At 47.3% G+C, this 25,157-nt stretch overlaps 1 protein-coding gene across 1 annotated transcript in view; it reads right to left on the bottom strand.

Moving 5' to 3' along the window:
* dag1 (dystroglycan 1) overlaps positions 1 to 15,186 on the bottom strand; it is a 55,150-nt gene extending 39,964 nt beyond the window's left edge. Inside the window, exon 1 of the mRNA XM_026166564.2 lies at positions 14,698 to 15,186. The gene's annotated coding sequence lies outside the window, so the exon portion shown is untranslated. The remainder of the gene's footprint in view (positions 1 to 14,697) is intronic.
* Between the last annotated feature and the right edge of the window lie 9,971 nt (positions 15,187 to 25,157).

Genomic DNA, 25,157 nt, shown 5'->3' with positions numbered 1-25,157 from the left:
AAATTAAATCACTGCATCTCCTGCGTACCAAAGGAAGAACGTGGGAGCAGGTCTATCAACATCAGTGCTTTCACATTCATTACCGGGCGAGTTTCCCGTCACACACTGGGTTAATCTACTGTGACGTCCTGAGCTTCTTGAGGGAGAACAGCAGGAAATGACTGAACCGAGATGTGTGCCACAATCCATGTCGTTAGTTTTTTTGGCCACATTAAAACAATCGTAGCTCACCGGCCGCCCGACTCACCAGATCTGTCATTTCTGCCCAAAAGTAATGACCGAGTTGAAGGATCACACGCCCATTGCAGAGGCACAACAGGACTTTAAATGCTCCAGGTGCACGAGGACAGACTTTGAGACCAAAGGTTCGACTAACACTATGAATCCTCGTCTGTCTTTCGAATCAGGAAGAATCTCTTATTTCCCATTTAAAGACCCCGAGCTCAAGCTCACCTATTCTTTACCGCAGGTTGGAACCTTTGCTCGAGTTCAAGCTCAAACATAGCGGCAACGGGCTCTCGAACGATGACTTCCTCAGTTCAAAGACATACGAGCTGGAGCCAGCTGCAATTTGCAGTCATTTGACTTAATTTTTTGGGCGGTGCTCTTTCTTTTTAAGCTTTGAATGATAAGAGAAAGTTTGTTTTTACAGAGCAGAATTCAGGATGTGAATGATGCTCGGCATGTTTGCTGGCAGACTAAATGCAGAGGTCTACTCTCACATTTCAGACACACGAGGTCGTGTCAAATACCTGCTGCTCAAACACAGCCAGAGTTTCTAATAATCACGTCACCTTCAGACAGATTAGCAGTTTTTTTTCTACGATTGGCTCTGCATGATGTCATCAAGGATGGATATTTGCATGTTTACAAGGTCAGACAGAGGATGAACTGATTGGCTGAATGACCAGGACGGGATAAAGAAGGATTATGTTGAACTATGAATCATGCAAAGTTGCTCTAGAAGAGTCCAAGAAGAAAACATGGAGGTGGAAATGAGTAATTTTAAAATGTGCGGTCGGTGGGTTTGAAATCTGTGCCTTCATTTTGTTTGATCCCCCCCTCCCCTCGTGTATTTACTACAGGTGTTTGTGTTTGCAGATTGCCACGTGAGCAACAAAATGAAGCCTTTTTAAATCCAATCCAACTGAGCTGTATGCGTCTCTTTTTAATAAAAGGAAAAACCTAATTTCACAAAGAGTTTCTTAACTGTAGGTGACGGCTGCCTGCAGCTTGAAGAAAACAAGTCATAAAACTGCAGAGTGCTTCATAAAACAACGACGTTCACGCTGGCTTCATTCAAAGTCGGCAATTTGTGCCGTCTGCAAAGTTATTGGAGTGTAATTTGGGTTCAGTTACTTATAGTGTGACAGTTTGGAGGATCTGAGATATGGAGTCTTTGCAGCTCGGCTTTCTTTAAGTCCTCTGCACACACAAGGCACGTCTCGAGGATTTTACGCCAACCATTTGACTTTGTTTTATGCAAAATCCAGAAAATGAACATTTAGATAATGGCTAAATATATATGATTACCAGCGAAGGCACAAAAATAACAGTAAAACCTCCAAAAAACACACCAGCAATCACCTGAGACATTTCTGGAACCTTCAAAGTGCTTTAAGATCTCAGGAAAAAGTAAACTTGAAGGCGCTCTGCCGTCATCTGCTCTGCGTTTAAGTCCTGAGACATCAGGTGGATTTACGGCAGAGCTCCTATTTAAGTTCACCTCAAACCAGGTGTTGAGCCTCTGCAGAGCCGGGCCTGTAATCAGCACAGCTCGGCTGGAATGATATGAATTCTGTTTGAACATTCAGGATGAGCTCCACACCCCTCACGGCTGCACAGTGAAGCATGCAACCCCCCCTCAAAGAAACCACACAGACTTTTAAACGTTCTGCTTGTTTGTATGAACCCCTGCTTTTTGCTTGCCATACTTAGCAGATATGTATGCATGAATAAAGTTCTGGCACTTGGAGCAGATCTAATTTTACCAAGTGGAAAGAAAACTAATCAGCATCTGTTTTGCCCTCTTTAATTTAAAAGTAAAGACAAAGACGGGCTGCTCGGCTGCGCCGTGTTTGTTCATAGAGCAGGAAGAGACGGCGAGGATTTTCTCTGAAGTGCAGTAATTCAACCGGAGCGTCCTCTCTCGACTCGTTGTTATTCTGAGATGCTAACACCCTCACTAGCACGGCCAATACATCCATTGTTTGCTCTGTGCTATCGGGATGTACAGGACTGCACTTCAAGAGACCCACTTCAGCCGGCAGAGAGAGAGAGGGGGAGTCATTAGGGCAGGAGCGAGCAGCTATCTCTGCATGCAGCAGTACGTCTGCTGCCGGCAATCCCTCCACACAGACAGCCGATTGTTGGATGTACAACACTCGCTGCTTTACGTGACGCTAAATATCACCGTTATCCTGAGGTCTAAACAGACTCTCACACTCATGTTTCTCCTCACCAGTTTTATCGTTACCGGCTCCATCCCCCCAGCAACAGCTGTCGTTTACCTCAGTATAGGAATACCATCCCAGGATAATATTCCTGGGATGGTATGAGAGGGACTGTTTTGGGTTGTGAGTATCCACCACTGGTGACGCCAGGATACAAAAACATTGAGTCTGAACCTGACGCAGAAACGTGTCAGAAGCCGGATGGGACCGGTTCTGCTCATTTCCTGCTTCGCGTTTTTATTCTTGGACTCTCCTAGAGCAGCTTTGCATGAGTCACCATTCAAAATAATCCTTCTTTGGTTTATACTGAGTGTCAGTGCAGGCGTTTTAGCTCCACCTCTTTCAGTCAACTTTCTTCTTGTAGGTGTGTAGAAGGAAACAGGTGAAATTTGAATTCATAAGTACAGATAACTCTTAAAATTCAGAGCAATCCTTTTATATACGACATCGTTAACGTGAGCAGTAAAGCGTAAACAATGGACCAATAAATGTCGAGACATCTGTGTTCTGAGCAAACAGAGTATTTAGACTCTGAATGATTAATAAGTGCCACGATAACTTCACATACTTAAAGGGCTACACATGTTATCACCTAGAGTGGGACACTCCTTCCCAAATACGACTGGCTCAGTCTGCGATTCTCTGAACTGGAGGAAACCAAAAGGACGACGAGAAACATCTCATCCTGAACAAAGGTCGTGACTCCAGGCAATTAAAAACAAGTTGAGAAGATGCAGATTGACAGTAAAGGCACCATTTAACACCAAAATCACATCACATGATGGAGAACAGGTTTCATAAACCCAACCTTACAGACAAAGAGAGACCATAACCATCTACAAGCAGCTGGACCGCCCTCATTTCCTGTCGTCAGCAGAGATCATCGTCCTGAAGCTCACCTTGGGGCGATCGTGGCTCAAGAGTTAGGAGTTCGCCTTGTAATCGGAAGGTTGCCGGTTCGAGCCCCGGCTCGGACAGTCTCGGTCGTTGTGTCCTTGGGCAAGACACTTCACCTGTTGCCTACTGGTGGTGGTCAGAGGGCCCGGTGGCGCCAGTGTCCGGCAGCCTCGCCTCTGTCAGTGCGCCCCAGGGTGGCTGTGGCTACAATGTAGCTGCCATCACCAGTGTGTGAATGTGTGTGTGAATGGGTGGATGACTGGATATGTAAAGCGCTTTGGGGTCCTTAGGGACTAGTAAAGCGCTATATAAATACAGGCCATTTACCATTTACCTTTGTGCTAGGGGTTAGGGTATTTGAGTTTGAACTCCAGCAAAGGTTTCAGCCTCCAATAAAAGTCTTCAGATGATTCTTAGATCTGATAAACTGCTTTAAACTCTCTCTGAAAGTCGGCAGGCGGCGAGATTTTGTGGCGTCGATAAGACTCCACCGCCACATCGCGAACAGCGGGGAGTTTGGGTGTGAGCTCCACCTGCAGTCTGTTTGCCCTTGAAGGCTATCGGCCAATCAGAGTGCAACGCTCTGAAGCGGCAGCGACGTCAACAATACCGTCCTCCTGAGGTCCGCAGCGCTGGAAGGATGCTCAAAGGCAATAATCTGCTCCCTCGTGTAATTTTCCTCGACTCACCCATCCTCCTGCTGTCACCACCTCCACCCATCCTCCACCTCTGTGCTCATTTTCTCTGCCGCTCTCACGCCACGGCTTTCTATTAACCCCATTTCTCTCCCTGTCTCACCCTCTGCCGTGCCTTTCTGCAGTCCTAATAAATCAGCTCATCCCATTACTACATCCACTGTCATTCCCAAATTCCTCCTCCATCCCCGCCGCCCGCCAACAAACACGCCGAGCGCATGCACCGCCACCGTGGCGTCTCCAGGACGTGAATCATCAGAGCGAGCTGGCAGACGGCAGCGCTCGTCCCCTGAATGACTGCCTGTCATAAAAGACAGATTGACGGATGAATGGGTGGAGAGAATAAACGGCTTGATGGGTGGATGAGTGTGTGGATAGATGGGAGGGTGGGTGGATGAAAAGGAGGGCGAATAACTGGATGAATGGGTGAGTCATGACATCCTGATCCGTTACACAAATCTGCAAATAGGCTCGGAGATGAGCATTCATCCGCCGTGACACATTTCATGTTTACTTCCTGCTGCAGAAATGCGAGCTCCTTTAACAGAGAGCTGGAAGCTTCTGGATGTATCTGAAACTCAATGTCTCTGCAGTCGTCGCCAAATTTATGTTTATCACACAAGTGGATTATCCAGGAAATATCAGGCTTTATTGCAGCGGTGGCGGCGTTCACTGACGGAGACGCGCAAAAGCAGATTGTAAAGAAATCGACGAACCTGATAAAGTTAAGACAATTTAGCCAAAAAATATTACTGATAAACTTTGAAGCCATTGATTCACTGGTTTCAGACCAACACCTGGTCATTCATCACAGGCTGCCGCCGTGTCACGCACATGTGACGGTGGAACTGCGATGGACGCCGATGTGCAACATTTCTATTCTTAAAGAGCGATGAGGGTTCGCCTTCCTGGTTAATCCATCCACAGGTCCTGAGTCTGCCCTCAGGGTCCCAGTCAGACATCCCCGAAACGACCCACCTGGGAGGTCCTGCTGACCCACCACAGCTGGATCTGTTTGATGTGGAGGAGGAGCCTCCTCACCTCAGAGGCCGAGCCCAGACGTCCTGCAGAGGAAGCTCATGCTTCTAACTTCGACCTTCTGCTTTTGGTGTCCACCCACAGCTCGTCACAGCTGACCAGTTCTTGTACCAGCTAAGAGAAATGACACTTTAACATCGCAGGGCATCAGGCCGGCTGTGGCACCGTCGTGTACCTCTCATTGTTCAGATGCATATTTTAAAGCTTTTAGGGGCGCAGAGAGCCGACAGCAGCGTGGACACACCTGTTGGGGTGCAGACTGACACCACAGTCCAGATGTTTAATACAATCTGTGGAAACAGTAGGAATTACCCATCATGCCTGTGACGGGCTGAGCAGTCAGCCCGCGTGAGTTTACCGTCCTATCTTTTAGTTATAATCTTTTCTCAGTGTTTGATACCCATCAGTAGAAAAGCTGGTGGCTGATGCTGGTAACTGCCATCAGGTTTCCTCACATCAGCCTCATTTGTGAATATTAAAGATGTTTAATGCGCACTAATGACTGCAGCCTGCACTGCTGTTGTTTGCGCAGCCGAGCTGTGAGAGCTTTTGTTCTCTCTGAGTGTTTTTAACTCCGGTATTGTTGCCAAGAATAAATCTGACTTTGCTGTGATTGTTGATCAGAGAGAAGAAGCCATCATCAGGATCTCAGGCTCCGGGAGCTTAATCTGATTATCTGAGAGAAATAATTGAGTCTTAAGCATAATAACCATTAACTGCAGCACTAACGCACTAATAGCAATAATGCTGAAGTGATTATTAAGAACACAACCAGCAACAGATCTCATGAACAGCGAAAAAATGTTTTTTCAGTTTTCTCTGCTGAGAGTTTGTAGCCAATTAACTGACACGTTCATCCAAACGTCACTGGAACTGAAGAACTGATCGCCGAACACGCAAACGGACGTTTAAACGCTGCGTCTTTCTTCTCCTCCTGCAAGAATGCATCTCTGCAGTCTGGAGTCTTTACTCCTGTGTGTGTGCATGCATGTATGCAAGTGTGTACACATTTGAATTCACGCCAGTAAAGTCACCTACTCAGAAACCAACTGCACAACACACACACACACACACACACACACACACACACAGGGGCAGGTGTGAAGCTGGCCGGGTGGTGTTTGACTGTTAGATTTAACATGTCAGCTTCTCTCACGTCTCATTTCCTCGGCCGGCTGTATTTGTCTGTCGCTGATGCTTTAAAAGCTCCGGGCCAGGTGGAAGGGCCGAGCTGTCTGCCTGAGTCAACAACACACACACACACACACACACACACACACACACACACACACACACACACACACACACACACACACACCTTTTAAACTAAAGCCAAAATTTGAGGTGTAATCAGACAAATTTAATTGAAGTCAGCGACCTCAATGAAGGAAAATAGTCGCGCTGAGAGTCGCGTTGTGTCATTAGCTCATCATTAATCATGCATCAGTGTGTAATCAGCATCTTACTGCTGTAACTCGCAGAGGTGGAGCTCATTTCTAAATCTTTATTCGGGGATGGAGCCAATGATCGTTTCCATTATGGATGACTCTCCTGGTTGTTTGATCAATGAATCCCTGATCGGTGTAGAGCAACACGTCACAGTCAGAGCTCGGCGTGACGCTGTGACGTTGTTTTTAAAATCAACCCCCCCCAAAGAAAAAGAGAAATTGTGCGACCGTCCAATGACTGGACGTTTGTTTCCCCTCTCTGCTGATAAAAGCAGGCCATCTCCTTTTGTGTCCAAAATATTAATTTTGTGCAGCTTTCATATTAATACAAAAAAAAAATGCTCTGAGAGGGAGTGCAGCAGAAAAAAAATGAGCAGCAGAAGAAGCATAAATCCATCAGAGGAAATGTGTTTCCACCGCCGGAGACAAATGTGAAAAATGCTGCTTTTCCTCTTCATGTGTCATTTCTTTGGTTCCTCTTTCACACTTGCACCACACTCATTAATTTTTAATAATAAAGCATGCAAATCGTCTCCAAAGCAGCAGCAGCAGCACATGCCTGATAACAGTCTCTTTTTTAACACCACACACGAGATAAGCAAACAAGCGCTTATCTTTTTTTATTTCAGCACGTTGCTATCACAGACATCGTCAACAAAGTAAAACTGAGTTCATGCAAACATTTGTGTCTGTTTGGCACTTTTATGCTCCCCCAGCTAACGGGCAGTTCTCCATGGCTGAAGCTGAATTCCTGAAGCAACATGTCCACACATGCGAGCCTGTTTCCAGCACCTCACTAAGATCTACTGCACGTCATGAAACAGCAGCCTGAGAATGGAAACCTGACCGATGCCGCTCCAAGAAACAGAAAATCTGAAGATCACCGGCAGAGAAGAAGGAGCAGAAACGAAGAAACACTTTTACAATCAGGTTTTATTAAACTGAACTTTCATCGTTGGACAGCGGTGCTGGGGAAACATCCACCAGGTGGCGTCCCGCCCATGACTGGGTTGGGTTACAATCCCCTGTTTTCACTGATGTTTTCCAGCCTGAATGAGAAGCTTAAACTGATCCCCTGCGATCAGGGCGAGTGGACACAGACCACAAACTACGCTAAACTTCTCACGTTTCCCATGAAAGCGTTTCTGGTCTTCTAGTTTCTGAACACGTGCCGATTTAGCATGAGGCTAAAACCAGACCGAACACCTGCAGCGCAGGTTGGTGCTGGTTTAACGTCTGGAAGCTTCTGTTTGGACGAGCCGAACTGTAATCCCGACAGTAGGAGACTTTCACAGATTACATCTCAAACATTATACATAGTGGGTGTTAACCACAGGGTGCTGAGTTTATGAGTGTAGCATATATGAGTGTAGCCTGTATATAGTAAACATGTGTGGACTGTATAATGTCATATTCTGAATATTGATGTGTAAATACTGGAATATAAAATAAGGGGGTGGGAACAGAAAAAGTGTAAACTTCTGCTAAACATTGTGTATTTCATGAAAACTCGATGTTTTTAAGTTTTTCTTTTCTCGGGTTTTTTCACTTGTGTTGGAAATAAAATTATTCCATCCATCCTATGAAAGGATTGGACACTCCAGATGGGTCACCACTGAGGGAAAACAGGAGATGACCCACAAATATTCAATATCATATGAATTCTGAGTCCATGAGCATCTGTCCAGTTAATATTGAAGCATTAACCTTCGGCCTGTGTGGGCTAAAGGTCCGCATCTCCCACACTCTTCTTTCTTTATGGATTTAAAATCTGCTCAACATGAACACGCTGTGAAACTGTCCGGTATTTAAGTTGGTGTTTCCTGTTGACATCCAAGCCACCGAGGGCTTGTGTACGATTATCCTCCCAGCCTTTAAGACTTTTCATCAGTTTGGACCCAGAAAAACAGCAAATCTATCGTGTTTCAGACTTTATTTCACATCTAACATCTTCTGCTCTGTGAAACAAAAAGCAGCCCCAACCCCAGACGGGTCGACCTGATGGTTACAAAATGCTTGGCCCAGCAAATCAAACGGCACCACCCAGGCTCCGGTCCTATCGCTCTATCTGCTCGCTGCTGGAAGCATTTCAGTTAATCAGACTCCATCTCGGCGGTGAAAATCACGCAGCAGCGTGTGGCCGCTGTGTCGACACCGATTTCGAATCACAATTAGGTCCTCTCCCGGCACCGAGGGTTCTGGCACGGCGGAGGAATTCCTCCATGGTTGACCGGACAACTTGGAGCGCCATTTGGCTCCATGTCCAGAAGGCTAACCAGCCAAAACAGGGGGGCTAATAAAAGCGCCCACTGATAAGCAGTTAATGCTCCAGAACTAATTACTGAACTGCCACCCTGTTTTCTCTCCTCCCAAATCAGAAGTGTGACATGTGAGCACACACAGGGAGGGGGGGGGGACTGGGATATCTGCTGCTGCCACGGCAACCGGGCAAACAGAAGGAAGTAACAAGGAGCTGATTCTGACCTCTGATGTTCATGAGGCACGTCGGCAACTGATCCAAACAAATATGAGCCACAACAGCGCTCCACAGGTACGAGCGCCGAGGCGGCACTACAAGATCGACGTCCGCCCCCTGCTGAGCTCTAAAATGGATCCATATCAGCAACTACAGGCCCGAGCGCCGCGCCGAGCATCGCTCATTATGACCGGCTCTGCTTTCCGTCTCCCTCTGCAGCAGCCGATGTCAGATTTGCAAGAAGCTGCCACCGTGCATCCGCAGAGCCGCACGTGCACGTGACAAACAGGCTTCAGGGGACATTTTACTCACCTGTGGACGGCGCCGCTGCCACTCATTTACAAGTAAAGGTCTGAAAGATAAGGCTCATCGATTCCACGCTTTGCTCTGCATTTAGATCTCAGCTGTTTTCTGTAAATGTCTTTGAACTTAAACTGCAAATCGACCAAAAGCAAATAAGAAAAGCAGGAAATGAATGTGAGCTGTGGCAGGATCGTGGAGGGGGATGCAGGGCTTAAGTGAAGCGACTACAGTAACAGAAACAAGATCGTCACTGTGAATTTCTGCTGTAATCGAACTTAAAATTCACCAGTATGGTTTCCAGCCAAGTGTGACCTGACTACGATGTGAGGTAACACCTCCAAAGCCGAGGTGGTGGTTGTAGCGTGGGAGGAGGAGTGGCCGCCCCAAGTGAAGGACTTTAAGCATCTACAGCATCTCTGCTGTAGCAATGCGCCATGGCGAAGCGAGAGCAGAGTGCGAAGGCAGTCCTACGCTGATCTATGAGCACAAGCTTTGGGCAGCTCCTCCCCCTCCTTATTTAGGACGGTGGAGGATTCTTCCTGTTGCCGGGTCAACACGGCCCTCACTTCAAGCATGTGTGACATTAGTCAGCGAGCATCCGCACAGATGAGCTCGCCGTGGAAGGACAAACGAGTTCCCCTGCCACCATCGCCCCACTGCAGCTCCTCTCTGATGATATTAGTGGCATCAGGATCAATTAATCCTGCAAGCAGGAAATAAAATGCGCTGGGCCTGAAATGACTTCCAGCCTCTGAACTCCAGCAACTCCAGTGCTGATTATTTAAAGCTGACAGGTGTTGATTTGGGTGTTCTGGTGGTGTGGTGTGACTCCAAGCGAGCGTTCGGAAATATCCAAAAGTGTTAAGTCAACTCTAATGGCTGTGAACTTTTACAGTCACTGACACAGCACCGATTTCTCACTCTGCGACTGAAATTAACCACAATGATCTTCCGTCCGTGGGAAGAACAGCAGCTGAAGACGGAGGAAACTCCCCGTGAGCCCTGACAGACTGACGGGATCTGCATTGAACGCTGTAAGCCCGATGAAGCGCTTACGCCGGATGAAAGCTGCGACTGTTAATGATAAAGGAAGCAGCTAGAGACAAAGCAGCAGGCCTGTTGGGTTGCAGGCCGGTGTCTGAAACCAGCTTCGGCAGCACTCGCCCGCTTCGCACCCCTCAATCTGCTCGCCAACCAAAGCCCCGTTGTTATCTCAGGCTAAGAATAGCCCTCGCCGTCCCACGCCTCCTAAAGCCCGCGAGGCTCTTTAAACATCTCATGACCATTTTATTTTCGAGTTCTGACAAACGCGCATCGACAAGTGGTGTTCGAGTCGTGGCGAGAGCATGACTCACAGCGACAGAAGGGTAGTCAGCTGTGGGCACAGTAACACTCGGGATGCCTCATCCCCCTATTTTAGCCCACGAGAGCTCAGGAGGAGAGGAGGGAAAGCGCCTAAAGGATCTCAAGCTCATCTCCCGGCGTGATAAAGCGGGCTTATTCCACAGAACGTTTTCTTTACCTTCAACCCAAAGCTTCAAAAATAGAAAAAAATAACCCAATCTTCCCTTTCCTTCTCGTAACCCAAAAGTTTGAAAAGCAGGGAGCCAAAGATTAGACTCATCATCCTGTAAATGCACAAGGCTTTTCATAACACGAGAACTCGATCCTATTTTGGATGATATTGATTTCAGAGATGGGGACTCGCTCAGACAGAAGAAATGCTGCGAGAGAGGCGGGAAGAGGAGGAAGGGGAGTGTGACTGACTGTTTGGCTGAACCATTGCTGCTGTCAGATTTACAGAAACAAAGACAAAAAAATGAGCCTGCAAGGTTTATCTTTGCATAAACGCCCCGTGCACCGCCATGCCGGGCAGCTGCGACGCAGGAGGGGGTCGTAAAGCAGTCAGGAGCTCCTGCAGTGGACGACTTATAAATAAAAATAAGAGATGGCCCCACTCAGAGCTGTTATGAAGGAGAAGCTATCCAGAGAGGCTGAAGCAGGCTGTAAACATGTTTATTCCCCCTGTAAAGTCGGACGTTTTAACACGGGAGTCCACAGAGACTGGCTCGCTGCAGGAGAACATTAGTTTGCACACTGCCTTCATTTCTCTGCTCCAGAGGTTGCCCCTTGGTCTGAAGTTACTCAGCACATTACTGCTTATGTAAGCATGTAAGGGGGGGTAGAGCCCAAAACCCAAAGTGGAATTCCAGGGTTTCCTTTCCAAACCTCAAAGACGGGCCAGCAGGCTTTGTTTCAGTGGGCCAGCACACAGCAGGCCAAACACGAAGCCTGCACCACATCTATTAGGCTCATCATTGCAACGAGCAGCTCCGAGAGGTCATTCAAGCCCGAAGAGCGTCTCTAACAAAGGCTGGGGGGCATTTCAGAGGCGAGAGCAAACGCTCGCCCTTACGGGTCAGCGCAGAGACGCCTACTACAGGACAAGCAGAGAAAATGTGATGAGGAGCAGCCGGAGAGCAGGAAAAGGCATCTTTCCCCCGACGCAGACAGAGACGTCAAAACGTTTCTCACCTCGCCGTGCCGCTGCAGCTCTCCGACAAACCGATGACGGCTCAGAGTGCGCGTGGCGTCTCATCAGAAGAGGAGACCAGGTTATTTACTGCAGCTGCCGGATGCACTGATCTGGTTTTTAGAGCTTTTCTCGCTCGGGGACAGTTGGGTGAACACGTTTGCCTTTTTTTCACATGTTCACATCTGACTGCGTTTGAAACAACTCAGCACCACAGGTCCACATCTGGACCTAACAAGCAGCAGGTCACTGGCAAAAATGGAGAAAAAAAGAAAGAAACCAGCATCTACGACCTCTTTTGAAGTTAAACCAAACCCGACAGCAGCAGAATCACTGATAACCCAACCCCAGCAACTGCCCTCCTACATGAGCAACACGGGCAGGCAGCCACACACACCCAAAGGAAAACTGCTGACATAAGCTTCATGCAGATAAACACGCCTGTGGAGCTCCTTGGAGCCAGGAGAAACAGTCTGGGGTGCAAATCCCAAACAACCAGAGCCCAGGACCAAAGCAACTACGTTACTCCCACAAAAACTGCATCGGGGTTTCACGGGCATCAGAGACACCCCGCCCTCCCTCAGCTCTCCTGGGGAGACACGGAGGCGTTCTCAGGCCAGAAACACAGGAACTCCACCCTTCGAAGGTGGAGAACCACGGCCAGCTTCTGCAACTATCTTCACAGATATGTCCACGTTTCTACACACTACTTCATCTTCATGTTTGAAAGAGGAAACAAATCAAGTATTAAACTGATGAAGTCATGACCCACAGCACAACCCTCTCGCTGTAGTGTTGCAGTGCTACAGAAATCCAACTGAAGCCTTTTCACAGAGGAAACGTTCAATATTCCGACTTTTCTTTGTCCAATACGATCGTGAGCAGGTGTTAAACTGCTAAACAAAACAAGACATTTAAAAATGTGACTGTGAGCTCGGTCAGCGTCTAACAGACACGTTTACAGGCTGAAAGTCTGCCGTCATCCACAGTCAGGCCCACCGCAGAACCCATCACCCACTCACATCAGGAAATGCATTTTGTTTACTAGCACGGCGACCTATCAGTGCATGCCTCATTTTTGTACATTGACTTCTGAAAAATGTATCTGATCATTGCCTAATAAAACGACTTTCATCCACAGTGTCCACAAAACGGCCTCACGTGGAAGGAAAGCAGCAAACGATGGGCACATACACACTTTCACAGCTGGACGTCAGAGTCAGCACACACACACACACAGTGAACAAATTAACAGTCCGGTGTAGAAACACACACACACTCATCGCCACCATGACGCTGATCAGCTCCGGCTCTCAGACGGAAACAAACATTGTTCTCAGTGTGAAGGATTAAAGTCGGCATGTGTACAAAACACACCAGCCCCATCAACATGACACACACACACACACACACACACACACACACACACACACACACACACACACACACACACACACACACAGTGTGCTCAGCTGCAGCTCTGGCTGATTTGCGTCACTGAAGCCTCGACAGAATAGAAGAGAACAGAATCCATGGTGATGTACTGAGGAGGTATTGATCTACTTCCATTGGTGGTAATAGGAAAACAGGTGGACCTCCAGGCCTGCTCCCGCTTCAGACAGAGAGTAATAGCACCCACGGGACCGCTCAAAACCCTCCAAATTACCCATTACTGAACAGCACAGCCCCTTAATTTATGTAGGGCCTGTGAAGCAGAGGGGCCACATTACTCTGGACCAAAAAAAAAAAACCATGAAGAAAGCAAGCTGAGAGTGAAGAAGTTTAACAGATAACTGGAGCAGATCAGAGCTGAGGTCAGCCTGGATCAGCAGAGTGTCTGAAATAAACCCGCTGTGCACCGAGTGCAGAGCCCGCGCCGCTCGGGGTCCAGCAGCAGCACACGGACGCGTTCCTGCTCCGCTGGCGTGAAGCAGCCAATCACGTCCCGTGGTTAAAACCTCTGCACGCCTCACGCAATTCACGAAAACTGCAGCTACCGATCAGCTTGGACCAGAAGACCGTTCACCGGTGAGAAAATGACGTCATGGAAGCGCCACTTTTTAGATATAAAGCGAAAATATTCAGTTTTCAGGAGGAAATTTCTGCTTTAAAAATGACCGAAATCAGGATTATTTCATAACGACGTGAATATTAACAGACTGATTGATGAGTCCAGCAACACCATCACTGAACCGGAGCAGTGTGTGAGCCCCCCTCACTCCCCCTCCCCCCGCCGTCCCCCGGTCAGAGGAGACGTCCCCGCGCCGCGGCAGACTGTCAAACGTCTCCATGGCGAAGAGGACGTGAGAGGAATGAAGAAGAGTCGGGCGAAAACACCCTGCGGTGCGCACCTTCCTCACCTCTCCCCCCGCTGCTCACCCCGCAGTCCCGAGGAGCTGCTGATGAGGTGGAGGTTTGCGTCCACGCCGCCCGGCACGTTTTCACGCGCCTGGTGCACTTCGGCCAACTTCCAGCCCAGCAGAGAGAGAGAGAGCCCGGGAAGGGTGCAGGGGAGCCGGCGGGTCAGCGAGCCGCTCAGCCTCCGTCCGAGTGTCCGAGGAACGCTGCCCCTGACTGCCGCGCTGTGTCCGCGTCAGGGGCAGAGTTCCACACATGACGCCTAAAATAAGCCCGACTGTGACCGAGAGGCGTTTTAGAAAGAGGCACCCCCCAACCCCCGAATTAAAAAGCACCTGTTCGGTTCTGAAGCCCGAGCCGAGGACAAGCAGGGCTCCGGGGCGTGCTGGAGCCGACGCGCTCCGAACGCACCGATATTCACACTTAAACACACCGGAAGCACCGGCGGGAAGCCGAGCCGCCGCGCGGTGACGCACAGAGCCGAGAACACACTGACCGTGAGCGCTGCTGTGGGTCCGGGTCCTCCCGACATTAATCCCGCTTCCCTCTCTGCTGCTGCCGCCGCGGTCACACCGGAGCTGGTGGCGGAGGAGGCGACGGGGAGCTCCGGTTACCTCCTTCCTGTTCACTCCGGAGTGCAGCGGACGAACCGGGCCGTGTGTCGGTGTCAGATCTCCAAAGTTGCACACGAAGCAGAGGCGGATGTCCGTAAAGCTCCGAGTGGAACACCGCCGGAGCTGAGGGAGGCACGGCAGCTGGAAAAATCCGAGGAACCGAGAAGAGCTGAGAGCCACCGGAAAAGCACAAGACGGAAATCACGCCGCTGTGCGCGGAGCTCAGAAGCCGCAGAGCACCAAACCCGGCGGTAGAACTTCTGCTGCCACCGCGGGTCTCCGAGTCTCCGCGTCCCGCACTCCCGACGTCCTCTTCACAAATGTCCGCTACCCAGCCTGAAGGATGAATTTCCACCCGGAGGAGGAGGAGTGAAGAGAGAGGGAGGGAGGGCAGTGTCTCGCATTCTCTGAATTACTCCACCCTCCAAGCTGCCCCCACCCTCCCCTCAGCGCCGCCACCTCTCCACCAGTGGCCTGCGCGCGGGGGCAGCACTTATTATTATTATTCTGTGTTTTATAATTAGTTCTTTAGTTTTCAAGCCAAATGTGTGTGTAACACAAATCTACCAGACAAATACACCAGATAGGAACTGGATTTCAAAATAAAATACAAAATATAAAAGTTTGTTTGCATTTCATTTTTCAAACAGTTATTAATCAGTAAAATTACAAATCAGTCAAAGGATGAAGTACAACATCCAAATAAGATTAAGATCTGCGACTCCAAATTCTAGTGAACTTAATTCAAACATCCAAAAGTTAAAAACGTGGAAACATATCAAATATAGGACAGAACAAGAAAAAATAGAAATGTACAACAAATAAAGCCACAGTCTGATGTGAGGTGTTCAGGAAGTTCGTTTCACACCGCAAAGATCTACAAGCTGATTCTGGTTCTCAGCGTGGGAGCGCAAACTGAGCCTGCGGAAATGTGCGAGCGCATCTGAAACGTAACTTGGTCTGCTCGTGCTTTTTAAACCAGTGAAAGGATTTTCAAGTCTGTCCTTTGAAACACAGCAAGGCGACACAGCTTTGTGAATGTGCGCGTTGCTGTGGTTGAACCTGCTGAACGCCAACACGTGAGCGAGTTTTCCTCCGTCTAAACGAAACTCAGACGCGCAACTATTCCAGGATTTCGGTCCTGATTTGGAGATTCTGGTTTTCAGGTGGACTTCAGTCTTTTGTTGCAGCGGATTTAGGCACTGATAAGTACACCTGTGTGTCATCAGCAAACATATAAACAGTATCTGAAATCTGAGCAGGAGCGAATCAGACGCTGAGGTTTGGTTTGTTCAGATTCATCACTGCAGTCCAGTTTCGCTCCAGCTGGTCTCCGGAGCAGATTTTGCTGATTTTACATTAGTTTTCATTAGTTCGTTCATTTTAATTATTATCACACAGAGGTTGTTTGTCAGAGGCTAATATTAAAAAATGCATCTTCACCTTTCCTACTTCTCACTTTCTGCCTACAATCATCACTGTTCTTCCACGCACTCTTCTTTCTTTCAGTCATCCTTCAAACTGTCGCCCTTTTGATGGCCTATCTCATAATTATTGAAACGCACCGTTATGCATCAGTTCCCACACACAGGCGTGTTGTGGGCCTCCCTTCTTGTTGTTTTGCGTTGAGAGATCTCGTTTTTCTTCGACATGAACGCTGGAGTCTCTGCGGGAGTCTCAGTCGTGTTGGTCTGTAAGAGCGACGCCACACGTCCACCACAATCCCAACATGACAATAACTGAAACGATTACGATGTTACATAAAGAACATGAAGGGCTTTCTGTTGGTGTTGCAGAAACGATCCTTACTCAGAAAAACCAAGAACAAATTATTAAAACATGTATGTAAAAATATCCTCCGTGATGTGGATGAAAAGGCCATAAGTCAATATTAGCAAGTAAACTACACACACTTGCATATATGAAGTTAAATGTAAATGATGTGGAGATGCTGTTTGCACCAAAATATACTAAAAGCGCCTAAAGTAAAAGTATATATTATTTAGAATCATGTGCATATTGTTGCCTTATAATTATTCATGAATTCATTAAGCTGTTCATCATTTCAATGTTGCAGCTGGAAATAAATACATGTATGATAAACTGTAGTTTTATTTACAGCCCTGGATTTAAACTTTGAAACGTGCTGATTGATGAGTGACAGTTTTAAACTAACTGAGAGTCCTGCTCGATCTCTGGCTGGCTCCCTCCTGTTGCAGCGCAGCCTCAGGTGAGCTTCCACACTGTTCTCTGTCTTTATCTGTGAAGCGTTCACCCTCTAATCATGAGCAAATAATCAATTTGTTGACTCAACGCCTCCTCCGGTGAGCTGAGACGCTTATGACATTGATCCAGGATGTGAATAATCATCGTGCAGGGCTTGTCGATATCTGTGCACGCAGTTAAGTCTTAACAGCTCATAATGAACAAGATAATATCTGACATTTAACTTTGACCAAATCCTCTCATATTTTGAATTCAGCTTCTTTTATTTTTCTATTGTATGACAGATCCAGACAATACCCACCTGTCTGATGTTTGTTAACCATTTCTCGTCTCCATTTCCCAAATAAGTCAAACTCTGAGGCACCAAAGAGAGCTAAAAACGCTCCAAGTCCCACTCCAGGAAAATGATCTGATCAGAAATAAATCACACACTCCGCCAACACTTTGGGCGTAAACAAAGACAGAAAACTGAAGAGCAGGTGGGAGAACCCTGACCTCAGCTGACGTAAAGTGATGAGGTAGCTGGTGGCTAGCTGCAGAGCTATGGCCAGGCTAATAGAAAAGATCCAAAGTTTAAGACCACTTGAAAAATGGCAACTAAAAAAAATCATATTTTGCATGGTTGGATCTCAACAAGGTTCCGAGTAGAGCTTCAACATGCAACAAGAAGAAATGGGAGTGACACAAAACATCTTTTTGAGCATGCAGTTTATTGAAAACAACTGAAGCACATTAGCAGAGGGAAGCTGGAGGATGAGGAGTCAACTGTTCTCAGTAAAAGTTCATGTTGAGGGTCTCTGAAGGGCAGAGACAATCTCAGTCAGCCTGACTCTTTACTGAAGCGATGGGCACACCGGGAGCTCCTGGGCTGCACCCTGAGACTTTAACTCAACAATTTGCTGCACATGAGCAGAGCTGACAAAAAGATGCAGAGGCTGAGAATGATGTCTGAACAGTCAAAGAAGCTCATCCAATGTTTGAAGCAGAGACAGAGTCGATATATTAGAACTTAACGAGAGATTTGTGTATAAGAAGAACCTGGTGAGAGTGAGGAGGAAGAACTCTCTTTTAACAGGAAGCAACATGCAGCAGATCCAGGCTCTGCTGGTCGGTCGGGGCGAAGAAATGAGAATAAAGCAGCCCTGTGATTTCAGAGCTTCTCTGCAGCATAAATATTATCTGTGCAGATGTTTTCAGAGAGGAAGCTGAGCTGCTTTTCAAAAAAAACCCTTTAAACTGCGTCTGCGTGGGGCCGGAGGCTTTGTCTCCATGCCTGCATTGCTTGTGTTGGCTGTATGGACAGAGTGAAGGCACCTGCAGAGGTTTTATGCGTGTGCCTGCATTTCAGCACTGCGTGAAATGAGGCTGATTGGATATAAAAGCTCAGCTAAGTGTTTTATGAGATCATAAAATCATTTTTTATCCGTAGTAAAAGCCTCGTGTTTCTAGGAGAGGGTCTGAACTGTAACCTCGCACGATGGGACCGAGGCTTAAAAAACAGACTTTTGCTTGGAGACGTGTAAATGCTAACGCCTTAACGTCTTTAACCCATTGTTTGTCGCATGGCGTTGAGTGCTATCCCGCTAAAGGTGCCGTTAACGAAGCAGAGCTCTGATTGGAAGGTCACTCTCCAAAATCTGAGCCAGCGATGAGGAGAGAAGCGAACACAGCGCTGCTCAGGGAGCATAGGGTACGTAATGATGTGAGCGTGAAGCAGGGTGGTGATAAATGGACTGCGTGTATACTGTGCCTTTATCTCAAGAGCACTTCAGAGCACTCTCGATGTCTCGCATTGTTCTGACGGCACAAACGGCGTTTCATACATCACACGAGGCGCCGAGCGGCGGGAGTAGGCCGAGGCTCACAGCAGCTTCAGCTTGGCCAGTTTACTACTCGTTTCATGGAAACTAAGACGTTAACACATAAGAACTGAGGAGTAGTTTGTGTCATTCTGAGAATATTCGTTTATCCAGCTCTCCATTTTCTCCTTATCTGATTCTGATTCAGATTCAGACGTGTCAGGAGTCTTCGTAATCAAGTCATAAAATTACTGACGCATCAGCGGTTGATGCATCAGCGGTAGAGAGGACGGTCGTCATTTAAACATCTGCAGCTTCTGGATACGGAGTCTGTGAGGAAGGCGATGGCAGCCAGAGTCCTGCATGCACTGCAGCCCCAAACCTTTCTACATGTTACGCATGAAGCATTACATCTGAGGCCATAAAGTCAGACTTTAACCTGTCAGCTCGCATGTACAAAGTCCATGTGATGCAAAACAGAACAGAGCAGGTGATCGACTGGTCTGAGACTCTGAACCAAACAGACGGTGATTTTCCAAAAACCCTCCAGCGAGTGTTTGGTGTGGAAACGGCTCATTTGTGCCACTTTGGTCCTCAGTCTCAATCTTTCTGTCAGCTCCCACAGCTCGTAGACAGAAATGATGGTAGATACATACGTCCTGTCTCTCTTCAACACCACAGACCTGTAGAAGTGACTCCTATGTCTGTGACTCGGACCTGGAAAAACAGAAATGGATGGAAGAACGAACCGACTGCGCTGACATCGAGATCAAATCAATGGCTAATTCTTGATTTGATCTCGATGGCACTGCACCAGTTCTCCATCTCTTGAAGGAAATTCCACATTCACATCAGTCTGGAACGCAAATGTGTCTTCTCCTGTAAAGTTGAGGGAAAGTTTTCTCTCTGCAGTGTTTAAAAAGAAAGCTCTTTGATGGCGTACTGTGGTGTACTGATCTGAGCGCAAGAGTCTGTTGTTGTGCTGGTCTTCTGCACCTGCACAGATGTTATCTTTGTGTCGGTGTTAAGTGGCTGTCTGTCCTTTAGAAAATTGCTTTCATTTAATACGGCTTTGTTCTGTCATTAAATCCGCAGTACGAGATGAGCGTAGGTGTCACTTTTAAGTAATGCATGTTTCATTTCAGAGTGAGCGAGATGTGAAACTTCAATCTGCTCATTAAACGCGCTTCATTTCATTCGTGTTTAATTGGGAGTTAAGTTTTCTCAGATCGGCGAGTAGGAGTGCAAGGCTGAAACTCACACTGTCTGCCCTGTGATGACTCAGCGATCACATACGAAAGTCTGGAGGTGAAAGAAAAGTTGAGTACGGTGTGTACTTAGCTTCGACGGTGCTCGGGACATCTCCGGACATGAAAGCGTCCACTGAAGTGGAGCTGCCAGAACCAGCGGAGGCAGTTATGAGTGAGGGGGCCGAGGGATGAAACGAATCTGGAAAATTGTTGGTATTTTGTCCGAGAACTAGGCCATCTTTGAGAGCGTTATTATAACTGACAGCAGACATTGTCCCAATTGTGCAGAGACAAAAAATTGTTCCGTGCCTCTCAGGCTCCGTCAGATAACTGGAAATGTATTGTTAAATGCCGCAAACAAGAGAGGCGAAATTGAACAATTGACCAATTCATCGTCAGAAGCAGAAGTTTCTGTGTCACTTGAAGGTCTCCGTAGGACTTCAGGAGTCACGTGGGGGCAGATGAGTCAGTAAAATACTCACCGATGCAACGAAAAGTAAAAGCACAAAGTGAAAGAATTTTAAGCGGCTATAAAAAGCCTCCTCATTCAGCAAAACACAACTTTACTGCTCGTGGAGTAAAATTGCTGTACTGAGAGCTTTAGGCAGAGGCCAGCCGACTTCACGTGGTCGAGGACTGCAGGAGCAGGTCCAGGGAGGCTGATCTCACTGTCTTTGGAGTCCTGAGGAAGATGGAGCTGAGGTGATGCTGAGTATCTGCAAGATGACAGAAAAGCAAAGGAAAGAGGCGGGCAACTGTTAAAGGAAGTTAGAGGAATATTCGGGCTTTGCTGCTCGGCCGTGGTCAGCATGCTGCTGCTAGCTTTGTGTTAGCATCACAGACTGTGCACAGAGGAGGTTAGGAGCCCCGTCCACACAGAAGCATTCGTTTTGACCAAGTTCACCTTCACCTTATTACCCCCTCCCTCTTGTTCCTGCATCATCTTTGTGTCTCCGGTTGGCTCGTGCGAATCTGGTTTGCTCTTATTCTCCTGACTGTCTGAACTCCGGCTGTACCTAATAAATGGACCGCCAGCCTGCTTGTGCTGAGTGCACAGAGCAAACACTCGCCCCTGGAAGAGGTATTCATTGCTGCTAACGTCGGGAGACAGGCCATCTTTACCGAGGGGGGTGGTGTTTCAATATTCATGATGGTACATGACAGAAGTGTGGATGAGAGGAGAAGTAGGAGTAAACCAACACCGCGGAGGCACAAAGTGGAGTCGAGAGAGCCGGGGAGGGCTGGGGAGAGCACTATAAAGGATATCGAGTCTGACAAAGACAGAGAGCGTATAAGAGCCGGAGCGCGAGGCACCGAGAAAGAAGAAGATCATAGCGAGACCTGCCACAAGTATAAAGAATGAGAGGAGACAGCAGTAAATTGTATTATATTTATACTGCATAGAATAATTATCCTTATCTTCAAAAGGAACCTTCTGCTTTTCTTTACTTCCCTTCTTAATGCTGGCTGTTCAGATTAAACGTTGTCTCCAATAATGTGGGCGGTACTTTCTACTCCTGGATCAGGATGATGTCAGAAAGAGCTTAAATTCCAAACCCACCTGCTGCCCAAGCTTCCTGTTTAGGAGGGGCAACCAAACAGCAGAAGGTTGGCTTGAAGGGGGAGGAGCTAAAACAGCCAGTTTCACACAGAGGGAGACAAAGAAGGATTATTTTGAATTGAGAATCAAGCAAAGCTGCTCTACAGATTTGTTTGTAGCTGTGCATAATCATAACCACCTCACTACAGTACAGAGCGCACTATTTTCTGGAAATTTCCAGGAATGCTCAGCTTCTGAAGCCATCTTCAGAAATCCACAAATGACAGCTCGGCAACATCTGAAGCTCGGTGATTGGACGTTTCTTAACGAGTGACTGAACATGTTTATACTTAAAGGAGCTGCTCTTTCTAATGAAGCTGCTCACGTCCGGAGGATTCAGCCAGGAGATTTTGTGCTCGCCCACCAGTGAACATTGTCTACACACAAAATAAATAACTTGCGTTTTTAGGGAGCTGGCTGTCCACCGTGACGTCCCCTCGTTTCCAGCTCTGCAGATTGAAGACAAAAAAGCAGGTTGTCCACAAAGAAACTGAGCCGGGGGGAAAGAGGTGGGACACGTGGCTCTAAAATTGCACAAACACACTGGAGGGGAGAAGAAGGCAAATGTCTGCAGATGCTCAGCTCTCCGTCTCAGACTATGAATGCAGGGAAGGCGTCAGGCGAGCCGGGGCCTCGTCCGTGCCGCTGTATCTAATGAAAAGTGACAACTCCCTTCTCCCGGAAAGCCCTCCTGTTTTGCTAGGCTTCAAATCCGATTTGCTTGCCCTGCCGCCACCAGCAGCACCACCGCCACTTCCCACACTGTCAGCAGTGCTCCTCATCTCTTTCCTCTCAGCCTTCTAATAAAGTGCTCCCCAATTTTGCTGCCAATATATACTTACTATATTTTAAATATTGTAATTGTCCTGCAGGGAAAGGGGGGAGACGGCTGGCTTTAAACGTGTAATAATGTGAGAAACTGTAGGCGGTGTGTTGCTGCTGAGCAGCAGATGTTTGGGGAGAAAAGCCGGCGAGGCAGAGGAACGCTGCGACGTTGTCATTTGAGAGATAGCAAGTAAATTGATTATTGAATGGCAGGTATTCAGAGCGTGTCAGATTATCTGATGAGCATGTGATAGGAAAACTTCACAGTGCACTCAATCAATCTACAAGAAAGATAAAGTCTCCATCCTCGGTGGGCGTCTGTAGGTCGATGAGGCGAAGCAGCTTTGGTGTCGGCGTATCCTGCGGCTTACAGACGCGCCGCATACTTTGTTTTTGTTTCATTAATACTCCAGCGTGTTCGTGCCGCAGCCACATTTATGGAAAACCTTCTTTTTAGACTGGGTGCTGGCTGGTTTTGTGTTTTCTTATTGAGGATTTGGATAAATGTGGGCTGTCCTGTGACTAAATAAAAGCAAGGCAATGTCCTCTGTGTGTGTGAGTGTGTATTCATATCTTTGTGGGGACCAAATGTTGGAAGTTTACTGCAGTTGTGGGGACCAGAATCCCGGTATGGCAGTTTTGGTTTTAGTGTCAGGGTTACAATTGGGCTATGGTTAGGGTTAGGTATTCATTTTTCATGGTTAGGGGGAGCATTATGTCAATTAGATGTCCCCACAACACATGAATACGTGTGTGTGTTTTCCGCTTGTGTGCCTTGTAAAGCAGCGAGTCAAACTGGCAGTGCAGGATACAGTATGTGGGTTAGGGTGCCGTCCTCCTCGTTAATATTTCATCTCAGGCCTGACAGAATGAAACGGGGCAGAGAAACACAGAAGGCCTAATGTGACGGAGACTCTGCGTAACACGGCGGGATGTGTGTGTCTGTGTGCAGTTTTGTTTATGTTTTATTGATTTCAGATTGTATTGTTGTGCCTGGTTTTTGAAGCTAATGCCTTTGTGTGTGTGTGTGTGTGATGGTACACGTACACAGGAACGTACGCTTCAGGTTTCGTCAGCAGGTCTGTCGTGTGCAGGTAACATAAACAGATCCCAGCGCACTAAACGAGGGACAGACAGGGTGTCTGGGTGGGAGACGTCGGGACACAGTGTGAACTTGAACATTTGTGATGTACAGACCACATATGTTACATTTCAGTAAAAGCAATAAGGATAAAAGGAAGCTTCAGTTTGTCTTACAGTCTCAAACAACAGCCTCTATATGCGCCTGTATTCTCTTAGGTTTCACTCTTATTTCAGCACTTTTTGTGTTTCAGTTTGTATCCATAGACTGGTGTACCTTTTTGGAGCCATTATCCATGACAATTTTAGCAATTTTTACCCAATTATGGCACACATCTCCTGTGCCACTGCACACCATATTCCCCCTGTGCAACTCTGAAAGCAAAAACTATTTCTGAGTCCTGCTGCTTCATTTTCTTTGTGTGCTTCTCTGATAATCAGTGAAATCTGCTACGCTTGTGACTTTTTAGTGACTTCTAACTTTCCCAGATGAACATGACACAAACTAACCTTCTTCTGATTATAATAAAGGTTTTCCTTCACTGGAAACTAGTCTTCATATGGGACGTTGGGACCCTGGTTTCACAGGAGCTGAAGATGAGAGAAGAGGTTCATCAAAGAAAACGTGTTTCTCAGTGTAAGAATTACAAAAACTTTAAACATTCATCTAAAAAACATAAACTCATCTGTGGAACTGAGGCCACGGCCTCCTGCCTTTCTAACAATCCTCTAATTATTTGGATTAAGCTAACCGATATTCTTCGTTATGGGGAGAAACATTCAGCAATTACAAAGAGTTGGAGATGCAAATCCTAAAATCAATCAACAAAAAGGAGACTCAGACTCTAATCTGACTCCAGATCTGTTCTTCGCACCATGAACGAGCAATTAAGTCGAGAGAAACTGGACCATAAGTCACTCTCCCTGCAGCTGACCTTACAAACGACATGATGTCTCAAAAATATACGGAGTATGAATTATAAAGGGCCGTAGGTGGAAGCCTTTTGCACAGCAGTGTTTGGCGGCACATCTCAGCCAAACCACTTCATCTATTCATTTATTCTTTCAGTGACTGGGCTGCAGGAATCTCCTTCGGCCGCTCACTGTGCTGCGGCCTGTTAAAGATTCAAGGATGAAGCTGTTCAGCAAGAGCTGCAAAAACAGAGCAAACTATCTATTAAACCAGGCGAGAAACTGTGTTCATTCCCACTGTTTGGAGGTGATAATTGCAGTAATCAGTGCAAACAGTCACGATTTGGGTGTTTGGATGGTTGGAAAATCACTGCGATAAAATTATGACTGATTTTAAGTTGAATATGAAGAAGAGGAAATTGAAATTCGGCTGTAAACACAAGATCTGAGGCATTAGGCTGCTGCGGTAACTGAGGCCAGAGCATCCTGGCAATATTACAGTGACCAGAGAATTACCATGTAAGAGAGAGCAGCGCTTTAAAGGGAAAGGAGAGAAATGAAAGCCGAGCTGAGAGGCAGAAACGATTCTGTTAAGTTGGAGATAAGAGCATATTGTAGCCAGCAGAGGGAGGGAGATACGGGAGAGGGAA

The sequence above is a fragment of the Astatotilapia calliptera genome, chromosome 5 (genome assembly GCF_964374335.1).
Source record: "Astatotilapia calliptera chromosome 5, fAstCal68.1, whole genome shotgun sequence".
Lineage (NCBI taxonomy): Eukaryota > Metazoa > Chordata > Actinopteri > Cichliformes > Cichlidae > Astatotilapia > Astatotilapia calliptera.
Note: the sequence above shows the minus strand (reverse complement) of the source record. Positions and strands in the feature narration are given on the sequence as shown.